Source organism: Nycticebus coucang, chromosome 1 (assembly GCF_027406575.1).
Source record: "Nycticebus coucang isolate mNycCou1 chromosome 1, mNycCou1.pri, whole genome shotgun sequence".
NCBI classification, from domain to species: Eukaryota; Metazoa; Chordata; class Mammalia; order Primates; family Lorisidae; genus Nycticebus; species Nycticebus coucang.
The window spans coordinates 130,252,661-130,276,395 of record NC_069780.1 but is presented as its reverse complement, the minus strand read 5'-3'; the positions used below and the strand labels follow the sequence as shown (position 1 = coordinate 130,276,395).

Below are 23,735 nucleotides of genomic sequence, written 5' to 3'. Positions count from 1 at the left end.
ATTGTCATGGACCTAATTACAAGGGGTGGAGCAGAGATTGAAGCCCAGAAGGTCTGACTAGATTTCTTCTAGTCTGTCCACTAGAAGGCCCCTTATATATTTTTTTTTATATCTTGATTTTTTTTATTGTTAAATCATAGCTGTGTACATTAGTGCAATCACCTGCACCCATTCTAAGATGCACCATAGATGTGACCCCACCCAAACCTCCACCAAAACCTCCACCAAAACCTCCCCCCTCCCTTCCCCTTCCTTGGCCCTTTCCCCATAGTCTTGTGCTATAGTTGGGTTATAGTCTTCATGTGAAAGCTATAATTTAGCTTCATAGTAGAGCTGAGTACATTGGATACTTTTTCTTCCATTCCTGAGATACTTTGCTAAGAAGAATATGTTCCAGCTCCATCCATGTAAACATGAAAGAGGTAAAGTCTCCATCTTTCTTTAAGGCTGCATAATATTCCATGGTATACATGTACCACAATTTGCTAGTCCATTCGTGGGTCGATGGGCACTTGAGCTTCTTCCATGACTTAGCAATTATATATTGGGCTGCAAGAAACATTCTGGTACAGATGTCTTTGTTATATTGTGACTTTTGGTCTTCTGGGGATAAACCTAGTAAAGGAATTATAGGATCGAATGGCAGGTCTATTTTTAGGTCTCTAAGTATTCTCCAAACATCCTTCCAGAAGGAACGTATTAGTGGGCATTCCCACCAGCAATGTAGAAGTGTGCCCTTTCCTCCACATCCATGCCAACATTTCTGGTTTTGGGATTTTGTTATGTGGGCTACTCTTACTGGGGTTAGGTGATATCTCAGAGTAGTTTTGATTTGCATTTCTCTGATGATTAAGGACGATGAGCTTTTTTTCATGTGTTTGTAGATTTTGCATGGGTCTTCTTTAGAGAAGTTTCTCTTTAAGTCCCTTGCCCACCCTGAGATGGGGTCACGTGTTCTTTTCTTGCTAATAAATTTGAGTCCTCTGTGGATTCTGGTTATTAGACCTTTATCGGAGGTATAACCTGCAAATATTTTCTCCCATTCTAAGGGCTGTCTGCTTGCTTTACTCACTATGTTCTTGGCTGTGCAGAAGCTTTTTAGTTTGATCAGGTCCCAGTAGTGTATTTTTCATACTGCTTCAATTGCCTGGGGAGTCCTCCTCATAAAATATTCACCCAGGCCGATTCCTTCAAGAGTTTTCCCTGCACTTTCTTCAAGTATTTTTATAGTTTCATGTCTTAAGTTTAAATCTTTGATCCAGTGAGAGTCTATCTTAGTTAATGGTGAAAGGCGTGGGTCCAGTTTCAATCTTCTACAGGTTGCCAGTTTACCCAACACCATTTGTTAAATAGGGAATCTTTTCCCCACTGAATGTTTTTAATTGGCTTGTCAAAGATCAAATAACGGTAAGTAGCTGGATTCATCTCTTGGTTCTCTATTCTGTTCCAGACATCTACTTCTCTGCTTTTGTGCCAGTACCATGCTGTTTTGATCACTATGGATTTATAGTACAGTCTCAGGTCTGGTAGCGTGATTCCTCCTGCTTTGTTTTTATTGCTCAGTAATGTTTTGGCTATTCGAGGTTTTTTCTGATTCCATACAAAACGAAGTATTATTTTTTCAAGATCTTTAAAGTATGACAATGGAGCTTTAATAGGAATTGCATTAAAATTATATATTGCTTTGGGCAGTATGGACATTTTAACAATGTTGATTCTTTCCAGCCATGAGCTTGGTATGTTTTTCCATCTGTTAACATCTTCGGCTATTTCTTTTCTTAGAGTTTCATAGTTCTCTTTGCAGAGATCTTTCATGTCCTTTGTTAGGTATACTCCCAAATATTTCATCTTCTTTGGCGCTACTGTGAAAGGAATAGAGTCCTTGACTGTTTGTTCGGCTTGGTTATTGTTGGTATATATAAAGGCTATAGATTTATGGGTGTTGATTTTGTAGCCTGAGACATTGCTATATTCCTTGATCACTTCTAAAAGTTTTGTAGTAGAATCCCTAGTGTTTTCCAGATATACGATCATATCATCTGCGAAGAGTGAAAGTTTGATCTCTTCTGACACTATGTGGATACCTTGATCGCCTTTTCTTCCCTAATTGCAATAGAAGGCCCCTTATATTAACCGCACACCGAAATTCACAAGTTTTTTCACAGAGAGCACGTATTAGTTTGCCACTGTGACAATGAGGCACAGGAGAGAAGAAATCTGCCCAGGGGCACAGTGAGATTCCACACCCTGTGCTCTTTCCAAGATACCCAGAGTCAGCAGGCCAGGCAGGAGGACACCCGTGGTTTACTGCATGCCACACACATTCCCATCTTTATCTTAACCTTCCAAATCACTTTGTGAGGAATAGATTATCTACAAGTAAAGAGATAAGAATTGTAAGGGGTCATACTGCACACTGGCCTCACACCTGAGATCCCAGGTCTGTGTCTAGCACAGGTGGGACCCAGGACCACCTGATGTCAAGGCTCTCCCCAACCTGCAGTCACTTTCTTTGTTCAAGAGAAACCTTATACCAAGCTGATATATTGAGAGTGACTGTACACTGTCAGTAGTATCAGAAAGTTGTATATTTCCCTATAATTCAGATGCCATTAAAATTTCTGATCCTATGTCAGAACTCATCCAACATAATGATTTTCCCCATCAGCTCCAATGTCTGGAGCTCAGGAATTGCATAAAATCAAAATACATATAACAGGAATAGTCATGGCTTCTAAGAAGGATTTCCAAGTGAAAATCCCAATGTGTGGGGCATGCAATCAACTACAGGTGTCCTCCTGCCTGGCCCACCTAACAGAAAAAGAGGAATCTCCAGGAACATCAATGATGTGCCTAACAATGTGATGTATGATGTGCCTCTCATTCCGTGAGAACCCTTTCCTGCCCAAAATAAGTAAGAGCTAAGGAGTATGTGGGTGGCAAAAAAACTGGATTGAGAATGGTCTGTTCTTGTGTCTGACTTGATAAAAGTTTTATCTTAATTTGCATACAACGAATTCACAACTTAACAAAACAAAGAAGACATGGAGACGTCTGATTTTATTCGGTTAAATCTTCAGAAAAGAGTACTTCACGGGAGAAAGGGACTTGGCTCCTGAAGGCATTGGCAGAACGGAATTGGCTGTTCCCCAGGGCAACATTAAACAGGCCAACCTGGCAGGGATCCAGGGTTACAACCCACCACTGGATCACTAAGCCACCACTGGGAAATACTGGGCCATTTAACTCAGGTTCTACATAAGAGGGAAAATGGTGACTGTTCCTGTCCCCACTCTGGCGGACAGTGCCTCTGAGTAGCAATAAACACACTCCTCACCTTGCAGAGCAACAGGAACAAAAGCAGGCCTCACTACTAACCCCTACGTCGCCCAGCTGACAGGCATCTGAAATTCTAGATCTGCAGGATGCCTGGCAGAGTGTTACTATTAGCCTAATTTTAAACAGGTTTATAAAGACCTGGTTCAGAAAATCATGTGTAATAAATCCCTTAATTTCAACATACAGAAAAAGGTATATATTTTTATTAATAATCTCTGTAATAATGAATCAGTGTCCCACCTCCCCTACTAAATGAACATGGAACAGATACTGAAAGATTATTATGGGGCCTTGGTGTGTGTCACACTTTATGGGGGCAAGACATGATTGCAAGAGGGACTTTGCCTAACAATTGCAATCAGTGTAACCTGGCTTATTGTACTCTCAATGAATCCCCAACAATAAAAAAAAAAAAAAAAAAAAGGAAAGATTATTAGGTTGATAAGGTGCTAATGATTAGTCTGCTCAGGACACCACCTGTCTCAGGTCAGCCTAGCTTTCCCATGAGAAGGAAGTGTGCTCAAACAATTTCATAACTTAACAAATATTTACAGTTCTCATTTAAAACAAAATATACCCAAACTTCCCACCCTAACCAGTAGTAGTTTTCAGAACAACTTAACATTTAAATGAGGCACTTTTTTTTTCCAGTTTCTGGCCAGGGCTGGGTTTGAACCCTCTACCTCTGGCATCTGGGGCTGGCGCCCTACTCCTTTGGGCCACAGGCACCGCCCAGAACAACTTAACATTTAAAAGCCAACCACCCAAAATGCAAAATGTTCACTTCATAACATAAGAGGAGTTTTTCCCTTCCTAATATCTGTAAGCTAAAAAAAAACCTTTCTACAAATGAGACACTGTCTGTGAAAATACTCTGGGCAAATCTCAATGGCAGATCCTCCTGAATAGGACTCCAGTCAGTCCAAAATCCGGATGTCACCTGGCTTCCTTGGCCTGAGCTGAACCCTGAAGCGTATAACAAGACCCCTAGAGAAATCTGGTTGAACGGGCCTCTCCCTTGGGAGAAGCAGACCTGGATCAAAGTCTTTTGGGACGATTATTTATCCACTGCCTTCATTTTCTCAAATGCATATTGCAGGAGATTACTCAACTTCTGTTATTACTGTAACATTTTCCAAACATGACGTTTATAAATTAAAATCTGTAAATTTAATCATAAATCACCTTCTAGTCAACTTTTTTTCAACTTGGATTCCAGTAATCCTTCCAGTGATCTATCCCTGAGTAATAAGATTGAGTAATTTCAATCGGCTGTCTCTCCCTCCCCTGTCTGAGATGAAGAAATGGTAACAAACAATAAAACTGGTCCACAGAGAAGAGTCAGCTACGCCCATTATAAAGAGCTCCGAAACCCGTGCATGAAGGGTGACAAAGCGTTTCAGATTTGAACCGAGGAAATTACAGCATTAAATTCAGTATGATTTATGAAACTTCCTGGGGTCCCTTACGACATTTATGTATGTTTATCCAGTGCTGTCTCTAGCTTAAAAAAAAAATACATAAATAATGCTTACCATGCAGGATCCAAAAGTTTGGAAAGCTGCGTCTTTTTCGAGTAGTAAGTTGCCATCCACCTGGAAAGTGTTTCCAAACAAATCATCAGCAATAAGAGCATGAGATTTCATTTACTCACCTATTGATATCTGCAGGAATGCTGGAAGACTCAATGAAAAACTTCAAAAAAGTGCCACCTGGAGAAACAAGTTGAACAAAGAGATTTTAAACACAAACACACACACACACATACATGAAGACTTACCATGCAATTCCAGTCTCATTAAACTATGTGATATTTCAAATATTGGTCCCAGGCTGCACATAGTTCAAATTGCACCAGAACATAATCACTCTGTGCCATGAACACTGATGTGGGAGCATAAGGTCCAAAGCACCGGTGAATCAGAAAAAATAAAAGAGGTCAGTGGGGAAAGTGCGGCCCAGGAACATGCAGCTAAATACATCCTTTCCTTCCCCTCAAAGAGGAACCAACTTGAAAATACAACTTGTGGCCTGGAGGGTATTTTATGAACAACCATAAAAGGTCCAAATAATCCAGAAACAAATTAAGGAATGAAATATAAAATCGTGAATGAGGAAACTATCCTGGCAGCGCTTTATATGCTTTTTAGTTACTCTGTTAAATTTTTTTAAGTCCAATTCACAAAGATGTCCAAGATTGGAGGAATGGAAAAATAGCCATTAAAACTCTTAACAGTTAAAAGAGAAAGTGAGATGCAAGAACTCACTTAATGATTAGTTTATTCAGAAATCAAATCGTCCTTCTGGCAGTTTCAAAGTCTTGAGGTAAACTTTAGAAATTATGACCCTATTAATACATTCACAAGACAGAGAATCCCAAAGTATCTTTCCAGCATTGCTTTACAATGTGAAGCATAAACGGAACAAATTTCTAATTACCACACTTAGCATTTGGTGGAACTCTATTATGCACCTGGGACTACTTTAGGAAAAGTACAACTTTTCCAGGCAAGTACCATCTCATTAACATGAGGAAACCAATGTTAAAAGAAGTAGACAACCTTCCTTAGTATCTCCCACATCCAGGCTTTCCAAATCATGCCCTTCCCTCCCACACTTGCTCTTTTAAGCATTCCTTCCACTCAACAAAGCCCGCTTATCATCTCCCTTAAATAGGAACCTGACATGCCCTAATGCAAAATCCTGTAAAGGAAACTGGCTAGCAGATAACTAGCCAAGAACCTTTTTCTTTTTTGCATATTTAAATGTAATTTCCTTTAGAAAGGATGAAGCTAATTATGCTACTTAGAAGACACTGCAATACTGCACAAGAGTGACTTTTAATGTTTCTTAAACACAAAACCCTTCTTTCTAAATACACTGTAATTTATAATTCTTAGATACTTATAATATTTAGAAAAAAGGGTTTTGCGTTCAAGAAACATTAAAAGTACAATTAGATGTGAAGAAATATGTTTAATTCCATGTAAGGAAACAGAAAACATTCAAACAGCGTCAATTCTGGTGACAAACAAGAAAACAAGAATGTCCATTTTTCCATAATCAAACTTCCAAATATGGATGGAGTGACAACAAAAATTTGCAATACCAAGATATGACTATCCACACTTCTATCCAGAAAAATAGCTTAACATCAGCAGTACTAGTGTTAATCCAAACTATACCGGACCTGAGTTTGAAAAGCCAGCAGGTGGCTCAAAGGTGCCTCTATCTAAAGAATTCACGTTAGTTTTGAGATAAACTTTAAGATACTGGATAATAATCACTGGGTTTCACTTTATAAAAAAAAAAATACACCAAATAATTTTGAACTCATAAGCTCCTTTAATATGTGTATAATAATAATTTATGGAAACCAATTTTTTTTAATAAATTAATGGCTAGCCCAATGCTAAGCCTTTCCTACAATTTTATTTTACTCCTTAAGAGAAATCATAATTAGTAATTTTATCTGGAAATAGTTTCTGTGAAATAAGCTACTAGGATTATTACGAATGGGCCTGTTATATATAAATGGAATTATTGATCAACATTTCATGTTTTCTAAAAGCTAAATGAGTCGCAAAAGAATGAATCACCTGAATCTTGGCACTGCTCAAAATCAAAGATAACATTTTTTTAAATCTCTTCACATACAACACAGCGAAACTGTGCACAGTTAAGACAGATGTCAGGACTAGAACAATGTCAGAGAAGGTAGAGTTGTATCCTGATTCCCCACTAAGGCTTTCCAAACTCACGATGACTGACAGTGTTAGGTAGGGAGGAGGGCAAACAGGTAACAAGGCAGTAGAGGAAGTGGCTGAGGGTGGAAAGCAGGAACCCAACAGAATGCAGGAAAGAGACCACTGTATCAGAGATTCGTGGCTAGACACTTTTCCCTGGTTGGAACATGGACAGTGACCTTGACTGACCTGGGGCTCATTACTGTCTACCACAGGAGTTTTAACCCACCAGCAGGTTTTTTGTAAAGGACTCTGGGAAGATGCATGCACAGACAGGAAACTGTTATATAACCCCAACCTGTTATGTAACCTGCTACATAACCCACCCTGTCAAATCAGCCAAAGGCGGGAAACAACAACCAATCTGGAACATTCGGGAGAGAGGTGGGACAAACTAGTGAGCATATAAAAGCTTGTGTGTACCTGGGGTCTTCCCCCCTCACAGAGAGTGGCCCATCTCTCCCTCTGAGACTTACTTTCAACTTTGCAATAAATGCTGCCTCTCTGAGACTTGCGTGTCTTTGCAATCACTCTGTCATTGGGTCTACTGGCTACCAGTATTCATTCCTGACACCGGGAGCCAAGGATTAGGGAACATCCCCACAGACCTAACAGAGGTAGAAAGTATTTCCTAGAATAAATGTGACCCAAAGCTCCAAAGAAAAAAAGCATTTAGGAATAAGTTCTCAGTATTAAACTTTTTTGACAAAGAAGTCATATCTTACGAGACCACCAAAGTGAGTAGAAAGATAAGACACGCCAATTCTGCTCTGGCTTTGTTATGATTTTTATTTTTATTTAAAATGCTATTTCAAAAAAAGATACATTATGCTAAAAATACACTAAGTCATAGAACTCTCATAATTTCACAAAAAAATGTATTAGCTACTAACCGTCAGACACTGTTCTATGTACTTTTGGGAAATTAATTCATTATCTTCTGACAAAAACCCTGATGTAGCCACCAGTAACATCGCATTTTAAAAAGGAGGAAAACAGCACAGAGAAACTTAAAGAACTTTCCAAAAGTTCCAGGGCTTGCAAATAGTGGGGTTAAGATTCTAATCCATATACTTAATATTACCACATTTAATTTTAACAACTATATATAATGCAGGCAAGAGAGAAAATTTTTGCCTCATTTTAAATTTGAGGGAAACTGAAACTCTGAGCAGTAAATACTGATTAGCAGTATTTACTACTAGTCACGAACAGAACCCAGGGCCTCTGTTGTGCAGGCCAATGCTGCTTTTTTATCTGTGCACTTTTGCCTTAGATTCGACAAACCAAAGCGTAACTTACATGTGGAGAGTGATTGGTGCCTGTAATCACAGAGCAGGCACTTCAGGCTCTGCCCATGGGTGTGGCAACCATTAGAACACCAAGTCTAGCACACACAAAGGTTGCCTCACACTGCCAGGTCACCAGCTTTCCATTTTCCTACATACTATAGTTTTTCCACTTACTGGTTGTTAAACACATGGGTTCACCTAAAAATTAGAAATAAGAGTCTTTATTATTAATCAATCTTTTGTCTCCATTTTTGTGTATGATTACTCTGCTTGGCTATTTAAATTATTTATAGGCCAATAAGTGTAGGCGCTGTTTATCCTAGCAAACATTCTAAGTAAAATTAAAGCCCATGGTTTTGCACATTAAGGAGTTAAAAGGAGTTTACTTCCCACTCATCTCCATTCGGGTTGCGTGCCCTTCTGTTCCACTTCCGGAGATCAGGAGGAGAAACAATAGCCGCCTTTAGTGCCCTCCCACGTGATAGGCACCAGCATTTATTTGTTGAATTGAATCGCCAAAAACAGGAAGCAGAGTTGTAAGGCCTCTTTCTCAGTTACAAATTTCTAAGACTCTGTTTGAATTGTTTCATGCTACTCTGTAATCCTAGCACCAAGGACTGAAAATTACCTTGGAAGTTACAGGGATAAATTTCAGCTCAATAAAGAATGAACTTGATAATAAACAGTCATCCCATAGTAGTCCAGGTGACCTGTGGGGTGGGCTGAGGGACAGCAGCTCTTGATCACAGAGGCCACAGAGGGAGAGAGCCCCAATAACTAACTGTCCTCTTAACAGGGAGAGTCTGTCCTTGAAACTACCCGCATGGAGAAAGGGAGTTCCACAGCAGAGCACTGTATGTTACAGGACTACTTTCTCATTCATTTTCTCACTTGATACACACTACGTGTCTGTGGGTAGGGACAGACATCACGGATTATTCCCACTTTATATCCTTGGAATTTGAGGTACTTAAGCTAAAGCACACAATTAGTAAATGCTGGAATCAAGCTTTGATTCCAGGTGGGCAATACCACAACAATCTACTTAGGATGCTTTCAACCATCATTCTTATCTATGAAGGACGGGGCAAGGGTGGGCCCCTGGAGCTGAATACCAAAGCAGATGAGCTAAAAGCAAAATAGGGTTAAGATCCCTGCCACTCTCACAAACCATTCCTTCTGCCTGACTAAGAAGGGCTGGTTACACTTGTGGCTCTGCTTACATGAGTCAGTCATCTAAAGGAACAACTGTCCTAATCCTACTTTGCTCTGCTCTGTTGATACAACAAACGCTTAGGGAAGTCTGTCCACATTTAAGGGCAGGTTTAGTGGAAGCATAATAATTACAAAGAATAGTGCCCCATTTCTGCATCCAAAGCATAAATTGTCATTCAAAGACTGGGTTGGTGGTAGTTTTTTTTTTTGTTTTTTTTTTTTTAAAGTCACTGAAATGCATTTTCTGACAATAGGTCCAGGACAACTTCACACTTGTGCCTGATAACAGAATTTAATAGAAATGGGTCAGTCACTGAAGGACTGCTGAGCCCTGGGAGACTTTCAAGAAAAGACAGGAGAGTGTCAAGTTTCAGGGACCTGTCTACCCAGCAGAGAGGGTGGCAGGCTGCCAAAGGCTGAACTGTGTTAATGCATTTGAAATGCTGGGAACTTGAACCTCCACAATGCCTGCCCTGCCAGTCAGCCACAAGGGTGAGTAACTAAAGTTCAAGTTTCCAAAGACCTCACAGTACAAGCCAAATGTCAGGAATCACCAACACTTCCTTTCACTCTGAATGAAAGAGAAAATCCTCAATTCAAACGTTACCACATCAGTGCGAAGCTGTTAGACAGTAAGGTTTTAAAGATGTGGATACAACAGAACAGCGTACTGATGTGCCAGCAGCAAGTCAGATTCAATTACACTGCAATTTAACACACGGGGTTGTACATCCAAACACTGCTGTTGTCATTCACGCCAAGCCAGGACCATGCTCATTCACATCCTTGTTGCTTCTTCCCCGGTATTTAGTTATAAACATAGAAGGACCTCCATAGTTGACCATCTCCGTATGTTGACCGGTTTGTTACAGTCCCTTGGGCGGTCAACGTACAGAGGTTCTGCTGTCCATGGGACAACAAGCTCTTGGAGAACAAAATTGATTCCAGCTTACCCCTTTCTATATCTCTCATAGTACGCGGCACAGAGTAAAGTGTTTACAGAATAAACAATAGCATTTCCTACAGATAGTATTTAGAAAAGGCAGGCTGTAGGGAAGAGAAAAACTGGGTTGATAGGCATGGAGAAAATCATCACAGAAGGTTAGGAGCAGGAATACTAGAATGAAAAGAAAATCTGCAGGCTCCGGTTAAGTTCCTCTGCCCAAGGCAGGGGGAATCCTCAGACGTGTGTGTTCCCAAACACGTCCGGACCAACCTCTGTGAACAACTTCTGTCCTAGAACAGACTTAGAATCTGGGTGGAAAAGGAGAGTGGCAGGGGTGAGTGGAAATAATTGAATAATTGAAGAGCTCGTTAGATAATTCTGAGTCCAGATAACTGTCACTCAACAGTTTTGCTTTTTCTAAAATTTATTTTGGATTAATATGAGGGTACATACAGCTGGGCACAGTGGCTCATGCCTGTATGCTAGTACTTTGGGAGGCAGAGACAGGTGGATCACTTGAGCTCAGGCGTTCCAGACTAGTCTGAGTAAGAGTGAAACCCTGTCTCTAAAACTAGCTGGGTGTTGTGGCGGGCGCCTGTAGTCCCAGCTACTTGGGAAGCTGAGGCAAGAGAATCACTTAAGCCCAAGAGTTTGGGGTTGCTGTGTGCTATGATGCCACAGCACTCTAACCAGGGTGAGAGAGAGAGACTCCGTCTAAAAACAAAAAAAGGGGGGGGAGGGTATATACAATTAGGTCATTGTTTTCATTTGTAAGGTAAAGTCTGAGTTGTAGTTGTGAACTCACCCAGGAATGTGCCATTCACCCATAGAGTGTACCTGTTGGGGAGGAATTGACCCACCCCTTCCCCCTCCTTGAATTTAACTGAGTTATTCTCTCCTGTGTGCACACTGTTGTTAATTGACAGGTTTCAAAAACATTTTACGAGTTGTCGCCTCATCCTTGCACAAGGGCCATGCTGTATCATTCCAATGTCAGTGTATGTGCTGCTGCTGCAAGCATGCTTTTATTTTCTTAACTCTGAATATAGGTATGTGATGATTTTGTAGGACAGAAACTACTGTGAATGGTGTCAAGCATCAGTAATGTGTCTATCTTCATCAAATGCCCTAATTCCTTATTCCACAAACCCAGGGTGCCCCAGGCAGACAGGTGAGGGCAGCAGGGGCAGCATGGGGAGCGTGCCAGGCAGACAGGTGGCTGCAGCGAGGGGCTTGCACCATAAGTGCTGACAAGCCCTTTCTCTGTTCGACACTTCTCAACAGTCTGCATTCCAAATCCGAGCATAAACTTTAAGTAATAACATACCAATGTTCCTGGAAAACAGATGCCAAGATTAAAACTAGAAATAAAGAACAGTTACTCATTAAAAAGATTTCCAAATGGCATTTCTGGACACACACAGGCCAAAGCCTATATACAGACAGATGAGGTCCTGCTCCCAGGCTGGCTGTCAATTATAAACCCGCTAAAGTGCAGGAACGGGCCTGTTTAACCTGGGGAATGCTTCCCAAAGATCTCTGTATAATCTTCAAGGGTTCCTGACTCTGCCACCACCTCATCTTCATGGGAGAAACCTTATTATCTTCAGACAGGAGAAGCTCATTCGCCATCAAGACAAGCCAATTCACCATGTGGGCAATTCATTTCTTTTAGAGGATTTGCATTCTCCTGAAAATAAAAGGGACGAGGGAGTCTTAGTATCTAGGCAAAGCTCTAATGGTGAAATAGAACGTAGTTTTCTTCTGGAATCTCAACTTCCCTACCTAAAATATTTACCTTTTTCGTTACCTTACATATGTGTAAGAGTATTTATCTGTCCGTGATTCTATTTGCACCCAGCCAACAAATATCGTTTGGGTACTAGTCCAAGGAAGGCACCGTGTGCTGCTCCTGTCTCATGGCCCAGGGCAGCCTCCTCGCAGTACCAGCACCGCCTTCCTCCTCTGTCTGTCCGCACAGAGGGTCTGATACCATCATCCACCCACAAAGCACACAGCCACTGCTGTCTTTTCCAGCCTCATTTGCATCTTAAGTTTTGGTCTACACAATCCTACCTTGAGTTTTTCTAAAAATTTGACATTTGTGAAGCACAGTCCAAGAAGGGGATCTCAGGCTGTACCTGAGAAAGCCCAGAAGCCACTCGTCACGTAAAGTGAGAGTGAGGACGGCTTCCAGATGAAGTCTCAGAGGAATAAAATCATTTCAGACACCAACTACAAGAGAAAACTGTGACCAAGCTTTTACCGCTTTTAGGGAGAAACATTTCAAGACATTTGCTTTAAAAAAAAAATCTGCATCATGACAAGACAAAGGCAATAAACATTTAGTATAATAGACAGTATAATTTATCAATAAAATAAATCCCCATCCTAGCACTCTGGGAGGCCAAGGTGGGTGGATCGCTTGACCTCACAAGTTCCAGACCAGCCTGAGCAAAAGCGAGACCCCGTCTCTACTAAAAATAGAAAAAATTGAGGCAAGAGGATGGCTTGAACCTGAGTTGGAGGTTGTTGTGAGCTAAGATGCTACGGCACCCTATCCAGATGACAGCTTGAGACTGTCTCAAAAAAAAAAGAAATCCCCAAAATGTCCTTGGCAATAAAGCCCCACGGTGATGCCTACTTCGTACAATCACTACCCCACAAAAGGAGGAAAACAGAAGCCCATCCATTGCCCTTCAGAAAGGAGACAATGAGATGAGCACTTACTCCTGAAGTTTCCTCGAATGACCCTGCTCACCTAAACAAGAATTCACATGCCACAAAGAAATACAAGGGTTTGCTATTAAAAAATAAAAACTACAATACATAATAGAAATCTTATCTCTGAATTGTATTTATAAAGTCATCCAAATAAAACTTGGGAGGGGGTGTTCCACCACAAATTAGAGAATGAAGGCAAATACGCTGAAAACAAAATGATGCCAAAGTTGCGTGTGGAAGACTCAAGAGCTGACCATGGAGTCCCTTTAGTGAGGTCATCCCATTCCTAAGTGCACATATCACGGTGACACCCCACTCTCCCACTCAGAAGAGCCACTGCATGCCCCCTCCCTCAGATACCACCCTTGTCTTCACCAGGGCCGGAAGCAAAGGCCAAGAGCCACTCCTCTGCCTTGGACTCTCAGGCCTCTCGTCCAGTCTCTTCTCCATGGCACTACACAGAGCTCTTATTCAAAATGTATAAATGAGAGAGATCCTGGCCAACATGGCAGAGGCTTCTGTAACAGTTCTCAATGCACGACCCTTGCAGAGACTCTTTACATTAGAAAGGAAGGACCCTGGCTAAGGGAGGTGCAGGGAAAGAGCGCTCTCCAGGACGCACCTGGGAAGAGAGGAAAAGTAGAAAAAGCCACGGTTCTTTCTCCCTCCCTCCTTTCCCAAGGGCAACATTCAAAATCGGTTGTGTGGAATGTCCTCCTCATGGTATTGTGCTTCCCTGTTTTTGTGACCCCAAAACTGATGCTCTGTTCTCCAAACCTCAATTTTGAAGCTCCAAAGTATCTGCCTCCGTGCCTATTTTGTCTTCCCTATGCCACAGGTGAAATTCTGCTCAAGACACAACTTGACTGCTGTCTTCCACAAAGCCTTCTCCAATCCCCCCTCTTTGCTCCTGTTTCCTTGTCCAACTCCCTGTTTCAAGTCCATCCATCCATTTATCTCACGGCTAACATTCACAAACTGGGGCTTGGGGGTGACATTACAAAAATAACCATCGCGGGCGGCACCTGTGGCTCAGTGAGTAGGGCGCCAGCCCCATATACCGAGGGTGGTGGGTACAAGCCCAGCCTCGGCCGAACTGCAACAAAAAAATAGCTGGGCGTTGTGGTGGGCGCCTGTAGTCCCAGCTGCTCGGGAGGCTGAGGCAGGAGAATCACATAAGCCCAGGAGCTGGAGGTTGCTGTGAGCCGTGTGACACCACGGCACTCTACCGAGGGCGGTAAAGTGAGACTCTGTCTCTACAAAAAAAAAAAAAAAAAAACATTGCTCCGCCCTTGATCAAGAAGGACTCACAGAGGCAGGTCCTCCCAAATCACAGATGTACAAAAGGCCTGTCCTCTCACTTCATTCAAATCTCCATTCAAGTGGAGACCTCCTTCCCTGGCCACCTAACTAAAGGAGCAGTACACCCATCTCCTGCTGGCTGCCGCCCTCAGCCTTCCCTCTATCTGTCCACAGCTCTCACCACTGCCCAACATCCATCCGTACACAGGGATAAGATGGGTACAGAGTGGCAGCGATCTCTACACAGATAGGGACAGATAGATTTTAAGTTATCTAGTCTGTCCTCTAGATTATAAGCTCCATTAAGGCAAAGCCTTCAATATGTTTGGTGATGTACAGATGCCCAATTCTGGAATAGTACCTGAGAAAGACTTGAGTTCTCAATAAGTGTCTACTGACAAACACATGTGTGGGCAGATGATAATGTCTTGACCTAAAAATAGGAAACCTGGGGGGTGGGGGGAGGAGATTAGGGGAGGATAGGGGGGAAAATTTGTTCTGTCAAAACTTTTTAAGTTTGAGGTACCCTGCTGGGCACCCAGGTAGGGAGGGTTCCAATAGGCAATGGATCTAGAACTTAGGAGGGAGTTTAGAGCAGGCAATATAGTTTGGGAAGTTATCAGCATATAGGAGGTGATTGAAGCCATGAGTAAGGGTAAGATTGCCCCAGAAAAGTATGTCAAGCAAGGAAGGAAGAGCTGGCTACGATACAGTTAAAAAAAAAAAAAATAGCATCTACTCCCTACCCCCTAGGGACATGTGTATACTAAGGAGTCAGTGCATGCAAAGCCTCAGGATGGCTCTCTCTCTTCAAGGCAGCCGAATCACTCCATGCAGTGAGTGCTCATACATGCCAACTAAATACATGAACACCACACAAGACTGAGAAAGCACTTTTAATGCTGAAAGACAAGCATTTGTCCACAGCACGGACATTGCATTTTTACACAACGCTATCTATTTTTTGGTAGGGCTTTGAGTTACTCTGGTCTGTCCAAAGTTTCAGAGATACTGCAGCAGGATGCACAGAGTCCAATGATACTGTGTTACTTTCTATTATCTAGTGGAGAAAAGAAAACAAACAGAACTCGGTATCCAAGGATGGGACATAAAGGGAAAATACTCATTTCTACAAGGTCTGTGAACATAAATGTCACCCACGGCAGGCACAAGTACTATAGCGACAGATTTAAACCCAAATCCACAAGGAGAAAAACTTTTTGGCACAGACTAAAAAGTCGTGACAAATGTGGCATTTGACCGAAACTCAAAGGATGACTTCGATGTAAAGGTCTAATTTTAAGATACGAAAAAATACTGGTTGGCTTCGTGGTTAGCTTTTAAGTTTGCAACTAACTGCAGCTTAACTGAAAATAACAGCCCAAGTCAATGACAGGGAAACAAACGTCACTATGGCTGCCCCACTTAGAGGAGTGGGTCAGGGAGGGCAAGGCCCAGCATCAAGGCCGCTCAACCGCCGAGGCAGCCAGGAAAGGGGCCTGCTAGACGTGGTTCTGCAGAGAGCCTCTCATGAAGGGACCCTGGGGCAGAGAAGGAAGTGACCAGAATTCTTCCCCAGCTACAATCAGTGTGTCTCTGCTTTTATATTTTTTCCCCGATGTTAGAATTCCACACAAAATTTTAAAGGATGCATTTATTGTTAAAAGAAATACTCTGAGGCCAAGTACAATGGCTCACGCCTGTAAGCCTAGTACTCTAGAAGGCTGAGGCAGGTGGATTGCTTGAGCTCAGGAATTCAAGACCAGCCTGAGCAAGAGCAAGACCTCTGTGTCTAAAACTAGCCGGACAATGTGACAGGTGCCTGTAGTCCCAGCTACTCAGAAGGCTGAGGCAAGAGGATCACTTGAGCCCAAGGGTTTAAGGTTGCTGTGAGCTATTATGATGCCATGGTACTCTAACCTGGGCAGCAGAAGAAGACTCTATCTCAAAAAAAGAAAAAAGACAAGAAAAGAAAAAACAAATACAAATACTTTAGAAGCCACTGACTTGGAGCAAATTAATTAAACGGGTAGGGAGGATCACAAGTTTTAAGGTTCTAATTTTTATATCCACTTTTACAATTGACTCAAAAATTGACCACCCTGGTGACAGTTACCATTGGGGTAGGTTATTGCCAAGATTAAGAACTATATAAGTTTTAGAATTCTGTAATACTTAAATTTTTTATAATAGAAACAAATACTTTTCTCATCAAAAAAGTGCTTCACATAAAAGTTTACTTCAGACCATGTGTCTTTTCCACTTTTCACAGGAAACAAATTATAACTAAATCCATTTGCTCGACTAAGATGAAATCCTACTGAGGCCTCCTAGATTACTACATGTATGTTAAGAAACTGGTGAAAAAACGTTCCATGTGTAATAGTAACAAACTATTCATATAGAACCATTCCCTAAGGGAACTGTGTGCATTGGTATATTTTTTCCTAACAACTTTCAAAAAAATTCCTGTATGCTATTCTTTCACAGATGAAAATCAAGTGTTTCAAATTTTAATTACAAAATGGTATTCAACTAATGGAAAAAACTAGAACAACCACAGAGAACAATGGAGTTAAAACAGAAGCAAATTTCTCTTTTAATGCCAGCCCTCCTCTCAGTTCCAAAAGAGGAGGAGGGCACATTCACATCAAGAATCAGGAGGCATTAGTTCGATAACCTCTGTTCTGACAGAGGTGGAAATTTTATCTTCAGAGTGAAGAGACTCACTGACAGTGGGCTCTAAGATCCTGGTCCAAAGGGAGTGTTTCCACTTTCCCTTTTAGTTGTTGAAGATGTGGGCAGGGTACCCTCAGCACACCAAGATGCGCTGGCCAGGGGCTGCGGAGCACCAGGGCAACAGCTTCATTTGGTCCCAGGAGGAAAAGCTGGAGTCGGGCATCCCTCTGTGCCCTCTAACCCCGTCTCTAAACCTTTCTTGCGCCCTCATGTGACATATTTGGGCAGGGCTAAAAGTACAGTCTGGCCATAGGGCCCAGCCCAGATAACTGGCCCATGTGGTAACTAAACCCTGACCTTGGTCTCACCATCCCCATTGTCTAACCAAATGTGTTCACTGGCTGCGAATTCTTGAAATACATCTCAGATGCATTTCCCAACGAACAACAACAAAAAGTGACAGGACATAGATTTCTCCAGGAATGGAAACTTGTTTTACTTATTAATAGCTAACCACCTACCAAAGAGAAAAAGAACTAAAAACATAGCTTTTATTTTAATGAATACGTTGAACAAGGAAAGAAAACAGCACTAAAACTGAATGTTACAGCTTAGAATAATCTCCTTTATTTCTGCCTGCCCTGGAAAACAAAATACAAAAGACAAAAAGAAGAAAACAAAGGGAAGATAATGTATTTTAGTTTCTGGGTCTCTTGAAAAGTCGTCAGTGGGCAATCACTGGACAATTTCAAGAAAAAGAGTTAGAGGACGTTTAACCTCCTGATTTAAATTTGCAAGATCAATCTCAAAAAAGAATGGAAGAAAACAGAATTTTCATATACTGCCTGCTAAAAAAGGAAACAAATAAATAAAAGGTAAGGTGCCCAATTTTACTTTTTGCTCTCCTGTCTGCCGGGCACCTTTAACGGATTTCAATTTCTCCTATTCCTAAGGAACCCAGGCCTTCATACAGGTGCTCACAAGCCACGCAGGACTTCGGGTCTCTTTAAGGTCAGCTGGAGGGAGGCAAACTGCTTTGCCACTATGTGGTAGGCTAGAGCTGGACGCAATTTAGAGGAGGAGGGCACGGCCCGGGGACACTATAAATTCAGAGTCACCAGGAACTATGTTCACTGTGGTTTGGTATCCCACAAAGAACCTTTCCTTGGTTTTTTGTCATTCTAGGCTCGCCATGGAGCCAGATGATTTACAAATCCTGCTTTGGATAATTTTCTCAACTTTCTAAAATTAATTGTTTCCAATAACACGGAACCAAATAATCTCTTAGTACTTTATAGATCATTTAAAGCCCAGCAAACTTGATAATCAGTAGTGCAATTGTTCTTCACAGGAATCTGTGGGGATTTTGTTAATACATTGAGTCAAGTCAGCTCTGTCTAAGCCAAGTGTCATCAGTGACATCCTCTGAAGAGACCAAATGTCATTTTCTAAAATGACAACCTCGCTTACTTCCTTCTTACCACTCACCCCTAAAATTCCACAGGCAATGTTATCATGCAAGGCAAATGAGACACACAGCCATTTCTAGGCATGGGGAGCTCAAAACATTTTAAATCAAAGGCTAATATGACAAAAGATTGATTTTCCTTGTGTGCTAACAATATGCAAATATTAACATAAGTTGTTTTATAAACTTGGAACACTGCAAGAGACCATCCTGGGCAACCTCCAAGCCGACTTACGGAAGTGACCTGATTTTTATGTTCTACTTCTGAAGATCTCCAGGGCAGAAATTCCACAATCCTCACTGGTAGCCTGACTCATGGTTTAACTTCCTTCAGATGCAAAGGGGACTGTTTCTCTCAATTTTTATTTTTAAGTTAAACAAGAGCTCAACTTTTAAAAAAGGTGCCACCTAAACCCTGAAACTGGCAACTGGAACAACACAAAAGTGAGTAACCAAGAACTAGGTTACATGTTCAACTACAGGTCCTGGGGAAGTGTTCCTGGCTGACTAAGGACAGTCATACTGTGCTGTCCCGAAGCTGAGTCCACGGGTGTCTGCATTCACAACTCAAGTTCACAAGCTTAAGAAACAATCCCACATCTCCCAGAAGGAAAGCAGCTTCTGTGCAACCTTTTCTAAGTCTTCCACACTTCTTACATGAGGACCAGAAAGTTTCGGTTTTTGATATCATTTTCCATTTTTTTAAGAGTCCTTTAAGGAATGATCATACTCAGTTTTCTTAAATTATTTTTAAAGGTGAACTTTCCACCGAGCTACACTTCTTGAAACAAGTCTTCTAGAGATTTTGCCCTTGACCTCCTGGAATTTTTCAATGAAACTCGAAAAAGATGTTTACCTGACCCTAACATTTTCCTAATGAAAACTCTGTTTTTAATTCTTTGAACTATTCTTTCTCTTTTCCTTGTCATGCCCTTTGGGAAAGAAACCCAAGTACAAATGTTGGCTTGACCTCAAGGTCTAATAGTTTCTTAAGACCTTGGACAAAATCATAAAGGCATTAGTTAGATTCCCTTCTCTGGCATGGTCCTTTGCACTTCACCTGCTTAGGAGGATCAATGGAAAGATAGGAAATGCCAGCACCTTGTCTTTTTAACAAAAGTAAGATGCTAATCAAGGGAAGAATAATAGGATTATTATCAACTTCTCAAAAGCAGTAAGAGAACAGGAAGAACTATAATCTCAGGGACAGGGAGAAGGAAGAGTAAGGTTAATTTTCTGCCAATTAAAGAGTCTAAATGAGGCGGAATTCCAGACTCTTTGGCAGAGGGCATTTGGGGAGTTTTATAATTAGACACCTATAAACCAGGAATGAGAGGGGATGACACTTTTCAACTCCTGGTTGCATGACGCAGAGGGACAGGAAGCATTTGGTTCTACTTGGGATAACAATGTTCACAGATCTCTGAAGGATGATTTAAAGGATTAGCTTTGGACAGACACTTTGAGTGTCAGTGGCTTTCAAAAGGTGTGGGAGTGAGCAGAAGCCACAGCTCCAACTGTCTCCCTTGCTTGATGGGGGAGAAGAATCTTGACAGTTTAAATCAGGGTATGTGGAATAAATAGGAAACAGAAGATGAGGCAGGTTTCAAAAGCTATTATTTCTAAAAATTACCCCAAGGAAGCTATTGTGGGTGTGTGTAGCATGGGAGAGTCAAAAGTGGATATTCAAGCCTGGAAGCAGCCCAGCCAGTGGAAAGAATGTCCAGCAACTACAAACCCTCAGGAGTACTAAGAACCTCAGCAGAAACAGACAATCGTCACCGTCACCATCATCCAGTCACTGAGCCTGGCCAGTGCAAGACACTGTGCTAAGCATTACTGGCCTTTATCTCCAAGGAAAACGCACCATTTTACAAGATAGGCTCTTAGCCCCATTTTACAGATGGGAAGCTCAGGGGGTGGGGCGGGATGGACAGAGCAGCTTGTCCAAAGCCCTCCAGCTCACAGGCAGGCAGCACGGCCCTTCTCAGACTCCATCCCAGTGATCTAAAAGGCCCCAGAGCCTCAGAGGTTGTCGTAGGAGTAAGAAGCCCTTTTTTTTGGTAATATAGGACTTTCCCTCTCGAAAGGACTTGAGGATGAGGAACAGCACCCACTCTGGAGTTCAGATTCTTGGCTTCAAGCACCAGCTCCCTCGCTGCACAGCTGTGAGGATTAAGTCAGATGATCTCATCATGATAAGGCAGGACACACACACAGACTGCTGTTGTGCCTTCGTGTCATCCCATTTGGTTTGCATGTTGTCTCATTTGCAGAGGGCGTCATCACATCTGGTATTCCAGAAGCACTGTGGGGAATACGGGAACCTCAGTGTCCTCTCGCATAATCGCAGAAGCTGCAGCCGGGCACGCTGCCTCGTCTCATAGCTGGCATTCCACAGACTCCTGTCCCCCGACCTTTGTCTCAGTTGCCACAAAACCTCAACACTCAGCCAAGTGAGCCCATGACAAGTCCAGCCGCTCACCACGATTTAAGTGTCCTAACGGCAACTACATTGGGGGGCGGTACGCCCTCCTGCCCCACTGACTCACACAGTAGGTATACACAATAAAATACAAAACAGCAAAAAGTCCAGATTTTATGTGGGGAAAGTCAACCCTTAAATTCTGTCCCATTATTCAACTTAGGGTCCTTTGCTTACTAACAGAGCGTAAGTCGTGATTTTAGCAATCATTTAAAAAGCGCTAAAAAGGGGCAATGCCATACCAAAAAAATATAGAGAATTTTATTTATACACTCCTCCCTCCCACACACACACACACACACACTAAGACCTGGAATATTTCTTTTAATCCTTTTTTGCTGCCTAATGATGCTGAGTGGATTTATAAGCTCAGGAAATTTATTTCTTTGAGGTGGGGAGAAACATAGTAGCTGTCACTTCAGTAACAAACTGCTAGGTTATTACAACTACTCCTATCCTTTCAATTCTGTCCTTTCTTATTAGTAATAAAGGTAGTTCTTATAGCCATCTAAAGTCCTTGCCATATAAATTATGAAAAACAGATATCAAACGAGGCAAATCTAAATACCTTGAACTTTACTAACGATATTAAATTAAGTTAAAATGTCTGTCGCACAGTCAATTAAAGCTGGTTGCAGAGACTCACATCTTCCACAGTCTGTGTGCTGGCATGGTTGATGCTTGTTGGCAAAGAAGCTGATGAGAGCCTTCTCACTGAACAGGACAGATGATGACAAGGACAGGCCCTGCACGCTAACCAGCTAACCATTATGAAGGAATTTGCCCCTTCAAAGGGCCTGCAGGCAAAGATAAATTATTCAACAGAAAAAGACCTCCAGAAAATACTGACACCTCCAACCTCTGCTTTTATCTCTCCATCCCACACCTCATGGACAAAGGGGAAGGACTCAGGCCTGAATCCTAAATACGCTATGCCCACATGTAAGCCATTATGGGTAACTGTGCTTGAAATTTAATTCCACATCTGCTCTTCTACAGCCTTTGGAAATCTTACGAATTTCTCTGACAATTGTTTGCAAAGGCCATAATCACAGGCATCTGTAACTATATCCTCAGCTACAAGGCAAAACACCACATAATCCCAAGAGGGTTTTGGTCAAACCTTACTTGGTTTCTCATCTCTCTTTCTGTCTTTAAAATTGTGCTGAGCCTTCAATTTGCAGAGGGAGCTGATTAGCATGGGAAGGAGGCCACACAGGCCCTCTGTACTGTCCCCACCACACGGCCTAGCAAATCTTTATCATCTCCATGTGGTCATGGCCTCCCTGACCCACCTTCAGAAAGAGGCCTTGTGGCTCTAGAGGAGGCGACCTGAGCTAAGGACAAGTGAGGGTCCCAGGGCCAGTTCATGTTCCCCCTGCTGGTTCCAGAATCCCAGAAGGAAGCATGGGGATGTAGCCGGGCTCCACGTAACCCCAAACAAATGCATCAGTCCTCTGCCTACTCTCCCTTGGGACATCAGAAGCTGTGTGGCTCAGGGGCTGAATCTGCCCTTTCTAGTCACAGTTGGCCTCCAGCCAAACACGGGACCTTAAGCAAACAACTAACTTCCTTGGTCCCTTACTTAAGACATTTAACAGTGACCGTTTATTAGATGGATCCCTGAACTGTTCTACCTTTCATCCTATAACAGAAGAGTCAAGTGGGAAAAGATCTGGTCCCAATGAGGCCACACACTGACTTAGTAACCTCCCCTTGGTTTTTTTTTTTTTGTTCTAATAATCCAGTTTCTCGCCACCTCCTAGTTTTTCTTCTGAGAAACAAATGTAACAATGTACACAGACATGTTCTTCAAGGGATGAAGCTCATGAAATTCTAAATTATTCTGATTGCCCTAATCCTCATTATTACCTTCAAAAGCTCCATGCTGATGGTCAATAGCTCTAGACCCAGAAAGGCAGGGTTAGTTATTTCTGTTAGTCAATTTTCTTCATTTGTAAAGTGGGATAAAATAATAGTACCTTAACACAATTAGTGTGGGGATTAAATAAGCAAATGTAAAGAAAGCACTTAAAGTAGTGCCTAAAAAAATGGTGCCTAATATTTGTTTCTCTCATTACCCCTAGTGAACCTTATTTTATCGACCTCCTTTCAAAATAAATTACTTTTTTGAAGCTGTTCAGCTTTAGTGAGCTAAGGAACAGGGAGGGACTAATACACACTGTTATACGCCTTATCCCGCTTCATCCTGCCAACTAATGTATGCGGCAGATGTCATTATCCCTTTTTATGTGAGGTTCAGAAAGGTGGATTCAAAGTTCAGAAAGGCAATCAATGGTATCCAGGTCTCAAAGTCGGGCCTGAATGACCCAGACTCTGCTCCCCACTGTACCCAGTTTCCAGGTAGATGTAAAGTAGGGGAATAATAATGGAATGGTTTTGTTTAGAATTTGAAAGTCTTCTAATTTACATAGGCCATGTAATTCAAAGTCTATTGTATCAGATTTGGACTTAAGCAGTCACATTCGGCTCCAGTGGTGCCTGCTCCTAACGTCCTTCTCGATTACACCCTCACAAA

General features: G+C 41.9%; 1 protein-coding gene across 8 annotated transcripts in view; it reads right to left on the bottom strand.

The window, feature by feature from the left end:
• LHFPL2 (LHFPL tetraspan subfamily member 2) overlaps positions 1-23,735 on the bottom strand; it is a 158,507-nt gene that overhangs the window by 74,529 nt on the left and 60,243 nt on the right. For 7 of the 8 annotated variants that reach the window (XM_053587904.1, XM_053587856.1, XM_053587884.1 and 4 more), the window contains one exon: positions 4,994-5,051. The exons of the other annotated variant lie outside the window; for it this stretch is intronic. The gene's annotated coding sequence lies outside the window, so the exon portion shown is untranslated. The remainder of the gene's footprint in view (positions 1-4,993; positions 5,052-23,735) is intronic. 8 annotated transcript variants of the gene reach the window in all.